Source organism: Gavialis gangeticus, unplaced genomic scaffold (assembly GCF_001723915.1).
Source record: "Gavialis gangeticus isolate Ggan-Ray unplaced genomic scaffold, GavGan_comp1, whole genome shotgun sequence".
NCBI classification, from domain to species: Eukaryota; Metazoa; Chordata; order Crocodylia; family Gavialidae; genus Gavialis; species Gavialis gangeticus.
In genome coordinates this window covers 170,683,852-170,698,794 of record NW_017729032.1, presented here as the reverse complement: position 1 = coordinate 170,698,794, position 14,943 = coordinate 170,683,852, and the positions used below count along the sequence as shown (strand labels likewise).

General features: G+C 40.9%; 1 protein-coding gene across 1 annotated transcript in view; it reads right to left on the bottom strand.

The window, feature by feature from the left end:
• Positions 1-14,943, bottom strand: part of TBL1X (transducin beta like 1X-linked) — a 372,330-nt gene that overhangs the window by 176,694 nt on the left and 180,693 nt on the right. The window contains exon 3 of the mRNA XM_019524649.1: positions 1,706-1,813. The gene's annotated coding sequence lies outside the window, so the exon portion shown is untranslated. The remainder of the gene's footprint in view (positions 1-1,705; positions 1,814-14,943) is intronic.

Here is a 14,943-nt window from a genome sequence, read left to right as displayed (position 1 = left end):
GACAATGCGAGGTCATGGTTGGCAGGGCTAAACTACTTCACAGTTAGGGCGGCTAGGAGCTGGAACCAACTTCCAAGGGAAGTGGTGCTGGCCCCTACCCTGGGGGTCTTTAAGAAGAGGCTGGATGCCTACCTGGCTGGACTCATTTGAGTCCCGTTTTTGTTTTGGGGTTTGTTTTTTTTTTGTTCTCCTGCCCTGGCGGGGGGTCGGGCTAGAAGATCTACTAGGTCCCTTCTGACCCTAAATCTATGAAACTATGAAACTATGAAACTATGCTTGGGAAGAGGCACCGAAGGCAAAAGAGACTCCCCATGCCAGCAGCAGGCTGCCCCGGAGTGAGGAGGCACATTCCGCTTGGGAAAAGGCATCCCAAGTGGCAGCGAACAAAATTCAACCTCATGCTGGTCATGAGCAACACTGGCATCCAGGGGAAGACCTCGCTTCTAAAGGAGTCACAGGAGTCTCGGAGTTACCACAGGTGCAATGCCAAGGAGAAAGGCTAACCCGGAGGAGAACAGAAGATACCCTCAGCAAAGGAAAAGCACGGAGCATTTCCGGAAGATGCCACCTGGCTCAAGTTATAGGGCTGAGAGAAGGAAAGGGCGGCTTAGCCTGATCTATCCTCCTCTATCCACCCTCTTTCTTTTTTTTTCTTTAAGTCTCTTATCTCTCTTTAGTGCCTGCTAGTCAGGTTATAGTCGCTTGTGTTGTTTTTGTTTTTGTTTGTGTTGCTTCTTGGTTATTCAGGGCTTAGGACCACTTTGAGGGGATCCAACCAACATCCCAACACTGGGGTGCTCATGAGGCTTAGCAAGCAGCTGGCAAAGGCAAGACCGATAGAAAGAAGAGGTGAATCCAGCAGGCCCACCAGCAGAGACAAAGATAGTGACCAGTACCAGAGAAGGTGTGAAGACTGAAGATCATGTGAGCTGGATGGGTGGCTGCAATAAGATCAGGTGGCCCGCTGTAGGTTGGCATAAAGAAGGGGTGTAGGAGAGGTGGAGCCCCACGAATACCTGCAGGGAGGAGCGACTGACTCTGAGGGACCTTCAATAGAAGACCCCTCCACTGAAGATACACTCAGAGTCATGGCAGGTGAGTTCAGGGGCCTTCTTCGGGGTGTTCGAGGTCCCTCTCAGTGGTCACATGAACCCTCACCATCCCTACCACCAGGCGCTTGAGCTAAGGCAGCTCGTGAGTGGGTATTCGAAGCCAGGCAGATACAGCAGGTTCTAGCCTATTATAAAGAACTATGAAGTAGTAACAGATGTAAAAAAACTGCAAAAAAACTCTAAATTGCATGTTTGGGGTTAGGCTCCTTCAGCTGTAAAGAAGGACCTCCTATAGTAGTTCACTATAACATAAAATCCTCTTTATGAGTAATAGAGCACTACTTTGCTTTTGTACCTTGCATTTTTCACAAAAAAAAATTTATAAAAAGTTTTAAAAACAGCCCAGAATATTTACAGACACTTTGTCAAATACTATAGAAAGGGTGGAGCTCCCCTAGCCCTGAATGATGATGAATGAAATGAAATGATGATGAAATTCTGGCAACAGGCCTTGGTGTAAAACATGCAGAAGCTATTATGTTATGTTTCAGTGGTTATAAGGACTCTGGCCAGCAGATAAAAATCTGAAAGGCAAGAGAATGGGAGAATCAAGTTTCCAAGGTAAGACCATTTTGGGCATTACTTTGTCTTACCTGTTTGTGAGATCTTTGAGCTGTTGAATGCTGCTTGTCGCAGGCTGCTGTCAAGAGTCTGGGGGTTTGAGTTACCATGGAGATCACCACATCCAACAGTTAAGAGGTCTGAAATGAGAAGCAAAATGACCCAATTAAATATGGTTGCATGGCCTCATCAGAAGAGGAGCAGTTGTCCATTTTCCTCTTTGACTTCTCCAGTTCATCAATCACTTTTAATACCTAGTAAAGCGAGAGGCTTAGCAAAAGATCTGGTAGAAAAATTATAAAGATAAGATGAAGATCCAAAGACTCATGCTATTCAATCTGTGTCCAGATTAGTTACAGCTCAAGACTCTAAAAGGTGCCTTGATGAAAACTAGACTGTGCCCAAAATTCTTCATTCATCGAACATTTGTACCTGTTCTTATGTGACAAACTAACAACTCATTTAGATCAGGGGTTTTCAACCTTTTTGGATCAGTGTACTCCTGGTGGCCAGACACAGAGCAGTGTGCCCCTGGCAGCTGGATGTGGAGATGGGAGGGGAGGGAGGGAGGTGGCACACAGCTGAATGTGGAGTGGCAGTAGCTGCTGCATATGAGCTTCCCCTGACCCCCATGTCTAGCCAGGCAGGTGGCACCTGTGTGGCAGTGTGGGACCATGTGTGGCGGTATTCCATCCCCACCCAACCAATGCATACCTTCTAGGGCCTTCTCAAGTAGCCCCTGATCTATAGAGTCCAGGTTTGCATTTGAACACAATACTAAAGATTCAGTTCACAGTACAATGACCTGAGATTTAAACTTAATGGTCCACCTAAACCTAGATGGCCTAGCAGGCTAGCACAGTTAAGCCACCCAAGTCTCTATAGTCACACAGGGAGTCTATACACATGCAGCGAGGCTACTCCAACATGCTGTAATTACAGCACATTACAGCAGACCCGATTAATTAAATCTGCAGGAACGTGGTAATTACTGTGCTGAAGCAGACTCCAGTGTCAGATGTATCAGTGTCCTCGCACTGAAAAATGGTGACAGGGACAGGGTGCTTTAACTAAAGCTCGTTCAATGCCATTTTTTCAGTGCTGATATACATAATACTCCAGGTACTTTAATTAGCATGGCTCTCTGACTAAAGTGCCCCATCTTCCCCACTCTCCAAGCGTGTGTATAAATGCCCACAAGGCCTAGACACCTGTGGCTTCTCAGCCCAAATGACCAGGTACCCATTTACAGCTGGGTTTCTATAATAAAATAATAAAAAGTATTCAGTGGAAACCAAATTTCTTAATTAACAATATTCTTCCACACTGTTTTCTAATATGATTATGCAAGGGGCAAGAAATGGAGACTTAAGCCTTCTATATTGTTCCAATGGTCTTTGATATGAAAAAAAAAGATGCATTGAGTCTTTTTAGTGCCAACACTATTTCTACTCGGCATCTATGATCCCACTTATCTCTCAAACAGTAAGAGGATTAAATTTATTTCATATTATATCACCCTGACACGTTAAGGTTGTTTCTCCCCTAGTTTCCTCTTGTGAAAATTCAAATGGTACTGTGTTTAAGACCTCTATGAATTGTGATGTTAATAATGTACAGTGTGGTACTCTAAATAGGAATTTGAAGGATTTTATTATTATAATGTTTCTTTCCATGCTTTTTTGGAACATTGGAAGAATGTTATATATTGAAATTATTAATACAAAGTAAACCTGTACCTTCTTTATTTATTATTTCCATACAACAAAAGCTAAGTTACACTGTTTCTGGTCTAGAGACAATAATAGGACAACTGACTGATACACATTCTATCCCTCTGCAGGGATATTTGATTTTTAACTCATCTTGTCCCCTCCACCTCCCACAAAAAACTCCCAAAACAAAACCAAACAAAAATAGACAAAGGCTGGTGCTGAGCTTGAATACTTTTAAACATTATGTGGTTACATATTTAATAGCTTATATTCTAATTATACTCATAAATTTGTCAGACTATGTTTTCTAACAAATGTTGGTTCACTGTATCATTACCAGCTTTTATCAATAGTTTTCTTTAAATACTATTAGCAAAGTGATAGGCCATTTAAAAGCCATTCATCTTTTCATTTGTGCCATGTAAGAGCAATCTTCCATGTTGCTGGGCTACTATCCCTGGCCCACCTCCAGGCCAGTAGGGTCCCCAGACCCTCAGCTCTTGGACGTTCCTCATGATGGGCCCCTTGGCCCTGTGACCCTTCTGGTCCTGGCCCGAGCATTGCCCATTTGGGGGAAATGTCATACAGGTTTGTGAGTCCATGGCCTCACACTCTTCCTCTGGGGTCCACCTTCCAGACCCTCCAAAAAGGAGTAACCCACCCGGTTGTGGGGGCTAGGGGTTAAGGTGCCCCAACCCACCTTTCACCGGGGTGGTAACTGGCCTGGCATTTCCTGGGAGCTCCTATGCCACTGAGAGCCCCACCAGGCCACCCACTCCCAGCAGGGTGCAGTTTTAGGTCATACCCAGGACCAGGAGCCTCCTGATCATCCCCTACAGCTCCTCCCTTACCTCCTGATGATACCGGCAGCCCTGCAGACAGGCGACGTTGTTGTCTGGCATCCCAGCAATGAAATGCCCTATTTATTTGGGCAGCCCTGAATCTAAAATGGCTGCCCTCATCAGGCACCTGCCGGCTGCTGCCTTCTGGCCCCTTAAAGTGGCAGGCACAAACAATGCCCTGCCACAGTGAGACTAGGATTTACTCAGCTGAGTAGGTGAACAGGATGAGCCAACTGGGAAAATGAGCCAATGTTTGGTAAGGCCCAGAAATGGGATAGGAACAAGTTGCAGGTAATGGGACAAAAGAAGTCAAGTTGGAAGAAACAGAGAGAACAATCTGTGTCCACCAAATTATGCTTTCCTCTACAAAGAGCCCAAGAAATGTGAGTCTTACCATTCCCATACCATATTAAATAACTGATCGTGGAGTAAGCACCTACCATTCAGTGCACTAAAGGGGGCAGAAGCACAGTAGAAAAACAGAATTTGTGCACATACCTAAAGACTGTGTCATAATGCAAATTATACATTCTTAACTTTGGCTCCACCCTCTGATGTGGTTCGTTGTCTATAATTATTATTTAGGGAAACTGACTTCACAAAGGGAGGCTCCCATAGAGGTCATCTGAGGTGTGTTTCACTGGATTAGATTCTAAGATTCATGTTATAGGCAACATATAGGGAAAAATGGGAAAAAACAGAGCTTGTGCTGTAATACATGGTCAGTCTAGTACACTTTGGTCTTAGCACAAATGATCTTTGGCATCCAAAGGCAGGAGCATATTCATTTTTAAACTGATGTGAAAGCAGGTAGAACAGTCATAATTCAAAAATAGTTAACAGAAGGCCAGAGAACTTATTTTATCTTCAGCTCTGCAAACGCCTTTTGCACCCAGGTTCTGCAAAAGCACATGTTGAGTATGCTACTCAAGCACATAGGGTGTTTATAGATGTGCACTGGGAGTGAGGGACACTTTAATTAGAGCAGTTCCAAAAGCCACTCTAATTAAAGTGCCTGGAGTATCATGTGTATCAGTATTCCTGCGCTGAAAAAATGGCAGCAGGGGTGCTTTAACTAAAGCTCATCAAACAAGTTTTAGTTAAAACACCACTGCCATCATTTTTCGGTGCAGGGATGCTGATACACGTGATGCTGGAGTCTACTGGAGTGCAATAATTACCACGTAATTACAGCCTGTTGGAGCACCTTCACCGCACATGTATAGGTGCCCAGACTGATAATTTCACCACAGGCAAAGCAAAAGTATTAAGAGTTTGCAATAGAGAAAATATTTTATGCATAGTTTACTTTGTGAAAATAAAATATGCTTCATCTAATTTGATGTTGCAAAACGTGCAAATGCAACCCTTGCAGAATAGTGAGCAAGAAGGGTTTAAACCACCCCCAAAACCTCTGTATATGACTTTGGTGAGACTGATACTGAACTACTACTACATTCTGTTCTGATCTCCTCACTTTAAAAAGGACGTTGAAAAGTGTATAGCAAGCAAACACAGAAAATATTAGAAGGCTGAAGAAACTGTCTTAGAGGGAGATATTGGAAGAGCTTGATAGCAGGTACAGATGGGCTCCTTAATCAAGTGGAGAAGTACAAGAGAAGACCCAATATCTGGAAACTGAACCCAGACAAATTCAAATAAAAAATAAATCACACGCTTAACTGGTAGGGTATTTAGCCAGTGGAACAAACTAACAAAGATAGCTACTCCATTTCTTGGTGACTTCATATCAATACATGATGCTGTCCTAGAAGATATGCTTCAGCCAAAATACCAGTTATACTTTAGTAATGGTGTCTGCTGACTTTAAACTACATGAATGTGAACATTTCTTATGGACTGAGATTACAGTCTATTCTTATGGTGAAGGCACTAACAAGATATCAATTCTGGACTCCAGAGGCCACATCTGGAGTACTGTGTCCAGTTTTGGATCCTCCCACTACAGAAGGTTGACAAACTGGAGAGAGTCCAGGGGAACTCTGACCATCTGAAAGGCCTATGTTCATCTGCCATGTGAACTTGACTTTCTGATCAGATGCTAAGAATCTGGATGTGGCAATGCAAATGGTTAGGGGGCTGGGGCACATGACTTACGAAGAGAGGCTAAGGGAACTGATCTTATTTATTCTGGAGAAGAGAAGCCTGAGGGGGGATTTGATAGCAGCTGTCAACTACCTGAAGGCTGGTTCCAAAGAGGATGGAGCTAGACCATTCTTAGTGGTGGTAGATGACAAAACAAGGAACAATTGTCTCAAGTTGCAGCAAGGGAAGTTTAGGTTAGATACTAGAAAAAATATTCTCACTAGGAGGGTAGAAAAGCACTGTAACAGGCTACCCAGGGAGGTGGTGAAATCTCCATCCTTAGAGGTTTTTGAAGACCTGGGTAGATGGCTGGGATTATATAGTTGTGGACTGTCCCACTTTAAGCAGGGGTTGGACTAGATGACCTCCTGAGGTCCCTTCCAGCCCTAATTTTCTATGATTCTATGACTGCCACAGATGTTCTGTGAGATATTGAGTAAATCACTTAATCTCTGTTCTATATATTTTCTTACACAAGACTAATCACTATAATATCTGGACCCTTTCCAGTAGTGCATTTAAGTAATGTGACTAACATATGTGGCATGTATTTTGTCTTTAAGAAAAAGAATAGATGTGTTCCATGGAGTATTTGTTTATAGACTAGCAAACACACAACCCATCTCCCCAATATTCCATACTGATATTAGAGAATGTAAGCTTTTATCTAACTCATCGCGTGTCATAGTTCCCAACAAGGAACATAGTATAAAACAAGGAATAATAAAACATCATTTCTTTCCCACCCTTTGTCAGTTTTATCTAAATAGATGGTAAATCGTTTGAAGTAGGGAATCTTTCTTAGTAAGTACATCTTCAGACCCCAATCTTACTAGGTATCTCAGTACTATTGTAGTACAAATAGTAAACTAATAATAGTTGGTACACTAACCACCTATCTTACATATAAACAACTATTCTTTCTCATATCTCCTCATACTGGCATCTTCTCTTTAAAAATTATTATAAGTACACAAAAGTTAGACTTTGCTTCTTATATGCTAACGTAACAGTAGCCTAAAAGTTTTTCTTCTCTTTTCCTATTTAAAGGTAGGCATCTTGTATATCTTTATTATGCCCTGTGCTGCATGTACTCCATCTAAAATGAATGCATTTAAACAGCTATAAAAACAGAGGTTTTAATGCACCTTGAAATTCTCTTTATTATATATCTGTTGCCCATAGTCTGAAGTTAGATGTTACACTGCTACTCAAAATGTGAAAATCAGCCATCATAAACTGCATGAACCACACATGCCTGTCAACCAGTACAGTTCCCAAATTTCAAATTATGTGCATAATATAATATGGCTGGATCATGGAAAAAGCAACTGCAACAATAAAAAAAGCTCCAGGGATAATATATTGTTCACACTGAAGTCACTAGCAACATTATTTGGATTTAAGTGATGCCAGAATTTAATTCAGGAACTCTAATCTTTAACTGAAAAGAAGGACATGATTCTCAATGAAGAATCACTGGCTATAAATACTTCATGCAGAAGTTGCTGTGAAGACATTTTATTTTCTGTGGGTTTTCTTTTCCAATCTGTGGCCTTTGTAAAGATAAAAGACAGTCCATTATGTTCAAAAAACTTTGGGGGAGGGGATTTTTGTAAAGGGATCAGTGTCACAGGCTTAAGTCTAGCTTATATGCCAGAGTTTTACAAAGTTCATTATAACTGAAAATTCATTATTTGCCTGGCCAGCTGAAAGGCCTATCTGCTTCTGCCATCTGAACTTGACTCTGATCAAAGGCTAACCGTCTGGATGTGGCTGAGCAACAGATCTCTATTTGTGCCAAATTTTGGGGCAAGCCTTTGATCTAGTAACCAATAAAGTTAAACTCATTCACTCCAGGTTTGAGTTTTGGCAGTACCTTTCTTGCACAGAGATGAAAGATTAGTACGCTTATCACTATACCAGCGATTCTTAACCACGATGCTTCAGCACCCTAAGGTGCCATGAGATCCTTTAAGGGTGCTTCACAATATTAGCACTGTTAGGTGTGGCAAAACCTATACAGGACTCACAAGATAAACCCAGAGATTTCAGCTGGGAATCCAGAGCATCAAAAACATTCTGACCTGCTATGGTCTGAGTTCTTTGCCCCAAAAGAATTGCTTTATTATTCTTTCACTGTCAAGAAATGAGTGAGTTGGCACTTTCTGGGGGGTGTCTTGAGTCTAAAAATATTGAAAACCATTGTACTATATTTCTGCCTTTAGTCTCCCTTTTCACCTTGCCCACCATACTTTAGGCATCAGAAGACAGATTTACAAAAGACATTCATACATACTTAATAATGCAAATTGGTAATTAGTAGGATTTACAAAAGCACTCAAACAGGTTAGGTGTTTAGCTCCCAGTTTAAAAAGCAATGAGAATTAGACACCTAACCCTCTATAGTACTTTGGTAAATCCCAAGAGGCTCCTATCTACATCTCTATATGCCTAAATTTATTTATAAATATGGTATTATGTTTAAACACAATTCCAAATTCAATTCCAGCCAAACCATCTTCAAGTGGCTTGACCAGCCAGCCAGTATATGCTAGGCAAAGCAGGCCAGCTATTAGTTTTGCTGGAATTCTGTACAATTCTGGAATTTAAGTACAATTCCTTAACAGCATTCCATAAGCCGTTGTATTAATTGGGGCACTCCTTCTACAACTGGATTTACTAAGTAAACCATCTTACTTGTAAGCTGCAGAAGCATCTCAGAGGGATTTAACTTTCAGCCTCTAGAAAAGAAGCACAGTCTACCTAATACATGAGATGAATGTTCTGTTTTCTTTCAAAATGATAAACAGCTTTAATATTTTCAAACAATCCCTGGGGGATAACCTATAATCCTTGTACAAAAAACAGAATATATGGTGAAATGTAGCATACCATCAATAAACATGCCAGAACCCTGCAAAATAAAAACCAAGATATCTTGTCTGAAAGATGTTTTTAAAATATATGAAGCAATTTCTAAAAAGTATATAAATCAAAAAGACAAAATCTGCCAGCATCTGCAGTTTTTTGAAAAGTAAGTTAGATTTTTTAATTTCTTTTAATATTTTACACGCAATCACATGGGTCCCACTAAAATGCAGTCGCCTCTGGGACTCAGGCAGTAACGAACATGCACATGCGGCCCAGTGTACAACAGCAACATCCAGAGGAATTTTTAATGTTCCTGTTAACAAATTCCATCACAGTAAAGTCCAGTTTTCAGTTGATTTATCCTACAAGCATAAAAATCAGACTCAATCATCCCTTAATGACTTGATTTACTAGTATTTTTTTGGTCCATGTACTACACAGGTATACATGTTCCTGTCACCTGAGCAATCTGTACATTAAATCATGCATTTATAAATGTTTAAAAGGTCAATTTGACTAAGAGTAGCACTATTGAGACATATTCTATGTCACATCCATGGAAGATGACAAAAAGTAGTCAGATTCAGCTAGAAATCATAAAAAATCAACTTTGAGCCAAAGGCTCATTCAAGCATGAGTGGATGCAATTTTCCTTTTCTAGAAGATGTTAATAGGCAAAACGATATCAACAAAACCCACAAAAATAAACAAAAACTCAACAAAACCAAAATATACGGCCTCAATATCACATCAAATTTATCAGTCCCTTTTTATATATAGCTGGCAGAATTATTTGTTATGATTCATGAGACAAAAAAAAAGGAAAAACCTGGTGCTACTGTGTTTTGCAAAGTCCACAGAAAAATGCCAAGAAACCAGACTGGCATAGGTATGGGTGCATCTAACTTTGAAACCTTTGTTTTCATGGGAAATTTTCCTCCCTTTTTCTTGAACACCTTCTCTAAAAGCCAGGGAAAGCCTGTGAAATTATAAGCTTCAGTATCCATAGCATTGTCATATTTTGTGCAATTCATTCATGAGATTTACTTTTTCATTTAAATAATATCTAGGCAAAAGGCATAAAAAGAACATTATTTTAAAAAAGAGAAAGATATAAAATATCAACCCACATCCACCAACTAATCCCACCTCATGCAAGGGCCTGAGAGAAATGGATGACCCGTATGCACTGCTTTACTACCCTCCCTCAAACTAATAGAAGTGGAGATGGCAATGATTGCATTAAATCATTTTAGAGAATGGTTTCGTTAAATCCATGCATTTGTGTTTGTTGATAAGCCTTTTGGACTGTGTCATCCTAGAAGCAGTAAGCCGCAGAATGCCCACTGAGATCTTTGCACCTTGACCTTGCCTACGTGCATCCAGATGAGCATAGATGTTTATTTCCTTGGGAACAAGTAGAGGCAGCACACCTTGCACTGTGTCCCCGGGGAATGTCTGTGCCACGCGCGCTTTGATGTGCGGCAGGTTACCCTGGGTGGGGTAGGGGAGGATGTAGCCAACATTGGGCTGGGCCCAGCAGCCTTACCTGGTGTCTTGGGGGCCTTTCAGGACTGCAGCAGCAGTGATTCTGCCATGCAGAGCCTGGCCAACAGCCGCAGTGTGGCTCTGGGTGGCCTGGCTCCACTTTTAAGTGGTGTGCACTGCCCATGCGTACGCTACTCTGCTTTTTTCCCCATGGGTTTTATTGATCCCTGAATACCCAGGGGTTAAAAAATCTACGGAAAAAAAATGTGGAACAGCACACACACAGGCAGCGCTCCCTGCAGCACGGAGAACATCTAAATGTGCCGTATATGGTGCCACAGACTGCACAGACTTGCAGTGCCACATACTGCACAGCCGTGCTCATCCGGACGTGGCCCAGATGTTCAACTGAAGGGAAGAACTTTTGGCATGCATAACTCTTTTGCACCAGTCCCTGAGTGGTCCAATCAGATGGATCTCATTTCCCAGATACTCAGGACACAAAACAGATGGAACTGTGAGATCAGTGTAACTAATGTGAGTTTCACTTGAAAGCAAAAGGTAACCAAGACAGCCATGTGAAAACACATTTAAAATACTCCTCGTAGATAATGCTGAGAAGCAGGGGGCAGTTGTATTTTGCCTTGCTGTACTTTTCAAGATGTCTTAAAAGGTAACAAAGAGCACACACTAAAGAAATATAATCCTGAAGTTGCAAAGCATTGGATAACTGATTGCAAGGTCAGGCTTTGAAAGAAATGAATGCAATCAACTTACTAGATACAGATAAGGTGGGCACTTCAGACAGCTGATACCCACTAGGGAACTGGGAGTAGTTAGACCCTCACTGGCCTTTATAACTTTGGCTTCTCTGGAGCTTAACTTGTTTTGTTTTGATGCCCATCACGCTAAACTGTTTTATATGGACAGCAACTAATGAAATTAATCAATATTTTCCCTCATATGTAGTAATTGTATAAAACACTACAGAGCAGTAGCTGCTGAATCAGGAAATGGATCAGAAGACAACTAAAATGTCTTTTCAGGTATTGATTCCTCCTCTCTATTTCATGTCAGCTTCCTAGAATCCATCCAGCACAAGCATGAAAGGGTAATGAGTTTCTGAACACACACTCTAATGGTGCACACTGCATCAAAGCTTTCAGTAATTGCCTGGATGCTGCTTCCCAGCAGTACTAAACAACTTAAATATAATTAGCTGGAAGCCCTATGGGCTACACTTCCCCACTGGAACACCTCTTACACTAATCCATTTATCAGGCTGACAGATGACTGAATCATTGGTACTGTGGGTCCCATTCTATTAATATTTCTCAAGTCAAAATGTCAGCTTGCTACTAATACTGTAGAGTTTTAAGGAATATTTGCATTATTTGGGTGAGAAAAAACAAACATTTAATACACTCATCTCATCAGTAACACTGAATAATTATATCTGATTGACTAGCCAGATATACACAAATAATGAAGTTACAGTACTGAAAAATGTGTATCTAATACACGTGCTATAGAACAGTATGAAGCTAAAATAGTGCATGAACTATCAGAAATGTTTCAAAGACTTAAAACTGCTGGAAATTTTCCTGTGGATCAAGAGATATTCTCTTGGGCTAGGGACAGACATTCAAAAAACCTGAGCCTGAATTGATTCAATGTTGCAGGTTAGTCTAACCTGTAAAGCTTGAACTGATTGAAGTGGATAGACATTCCCTTTTCATTCCAGAAATGCAGGCACAAGCCTGCAGTGACTCAGGCTAGAAGCCGGAGGGCACTAGAGCAGCCCTCCCTTGGCTTCATGGTGCTGAGCTGAGGATGTGCATGGCCAGGCCACAACAGGATGCTCTGATTAGCCCAGCAGGAAATTGATAACAGTATTTATCACCCCTAACTCAGCGTATATCACCCCATTAAGAAAACAACAGGGGACATACCAGCTACCTGTTGATTCTGCCTTTGTCACAGCACAGACCGTAGCCAGGATGTGGTCTGTTAGCTAATAAACAGACACCTCTCTACAAGACAGAGGGGAGAAGGGAATTCCTGCTTAGCAGGTAGTGGGGAGGGGAAGGGAGGGAGCAGCCTGCAAATCTCTACCGGAGTTGCAGCCAGGGAGCAGAGGGGCAGGGTCAGCTCTGCTGTGGCCATCATAGAGGGCATTCCAGTTTTCTGCTACTCTGTCCTCTTTTGATACAAAACCCAATGCCTTTATGTCCTCTATTTTTCTCTTGGAGAGAAAAAGAGAGGACATAAAGGCATTGGGTTTCATATCAAAAGAGGACAGAGGACAACTGGACTGTCATCTATGGTGGCCACCCTATGTGGAGGAGAGAGCCCCGCCCAGCCCAGAGAGCATGCTGGGATGCTGGGGTGTCTGGTTTAACTTAAACCAGCAAGGGGTCTGGGACAGACATTGCATAAACCAGTTTGACCCAAATCAGTTATGTCTGATACTACATTTAACCAGGTTTATCTCAAACTGGTTTCAGCCATTTTCAAACTTGTTTATGTGCAATGAACATCTGTTCTCTTACAGGTTTAAACTAGTTTCTTATCACTTAAACTGGTTTATGTGTAATGTCTGTCCCTAGCCTTGGGCATCCCTCCTAAAGACAGTTCTAATACTGCTCACTGTCAGAGATGTTTTTTACAATTAACTGCTCTTGTACAATTTTACAAATAAAATAAAGCAAGAGAACTCAGGAACACCCTAACGATGAATAAGAATGAACCTTATGGTTGTAACAGCATGCTGAAGCAGAACTGCTGTTTTATAAGACTACACATTTTCAAGTAGCAATTGCTGGATGCTTTTAGTTTGGTCCTTGGACAGAGAGCTGTAATGGAACAGAGTGGACTGTTGTTTTGTTACCCTTTCTGTGTAGGGAGGCTTTCTCCTTCAGTCAGATCCCCACTGGTGGACCTCTGCATGAGTTGGACACTGTGGGGATTGTAGCCATCCTCCCATAAGAATCAAATTGTAGGTTTGGAGTCCTTGTCTACAAAAACCATGAAGTATCAATAGATATATCAGAAATATTTATCTCTAATTGCTTTCATACCATCACTTTTAAAGAATAGATTTTCCTTGATTTAAAAACAAAATCCTTCAAAATGACAGCATGTTTAGATGTTTTGTAACTGGGGCATGGGACCAAAAATGGTATTAAAGTTCATAATGGCTAGCAGAGAATGAGAAGGTTTAAAGGTTTTCCCTTACACTAAATTCATTATATTTTGGACAATAACACCAACTTGTGCTTAGAATAGTCCAAGAGCAGATACTGTCCTAGCCCTGCTTTGTTTATTTTTGTTCGTTGAAATGTTTGATAGGGGAAAGAAGATGCTGCCCTGTAATGAAATAAGAAATAACTCATTACACTACTCTTTCATCAGAGCATACATTGTGTTTATTTTGAAGCAGAATTTCAAGTTATTTATTTAAGAAAAAAAGCAACCTGGGTGAAAGTAAAATTATTTCATTTTCTTTTCTTTTTTTTTTTTAAGAGGAAAGTTTCAAAGCAATCACTGGATGTTTAAAATATTTGAATTTTGACTGCAGGTCAACAGAAAAATAAGAGCAGGCATGACACTCAAAAAAGAAATCTATGGCTGGTTTGGATTCTGCTTCTTTCAGCAAGAGACAATATGGATGTTATCTTCAGAGCTAAGCACTGTGATACATGCAAAAGCTTAATAAGAAATGTTATGTAATCCAGGTCAACATCAGCTGAATTCCTTTGTAAACACAGATTTGCCTAGCTGAGCTAGCTAGCTAATAATATGCAAAGAAGCACCACTTAACTTTAAACAAGAAACTGGAATATAGCAAAAAGTTAAAATTTACACATCTGTCTCTCTTCATACACCTACAAAGCATCTCACTTTTGTTTTTGGAAAGAAATATGTCTATTTAAGTTCAATTATTCTTTAAAAAAGATCAGCCAGGACGCTATATATTTAGATACTTAACAAGGAAAAATGTCACCAAAACACAATTCTTCAGACAGGACATTGCAAATGATATGATTTCTGAATGCAGACATAAAAAAGACAAGGGGCACCTATACACGTGACAGAGTTCTGCTCCAACACGTGCATTAGCACATGTCGAAGCAGACTCTCAATTAATCAAGTCAGCTGTGAGTCTGCTGGAGCATGCTAGTTAGTGCGCTCCAGCAGCCTCCATGTCATGTGTATTCAGGGTTCCATGTTTCAAAATGGTGG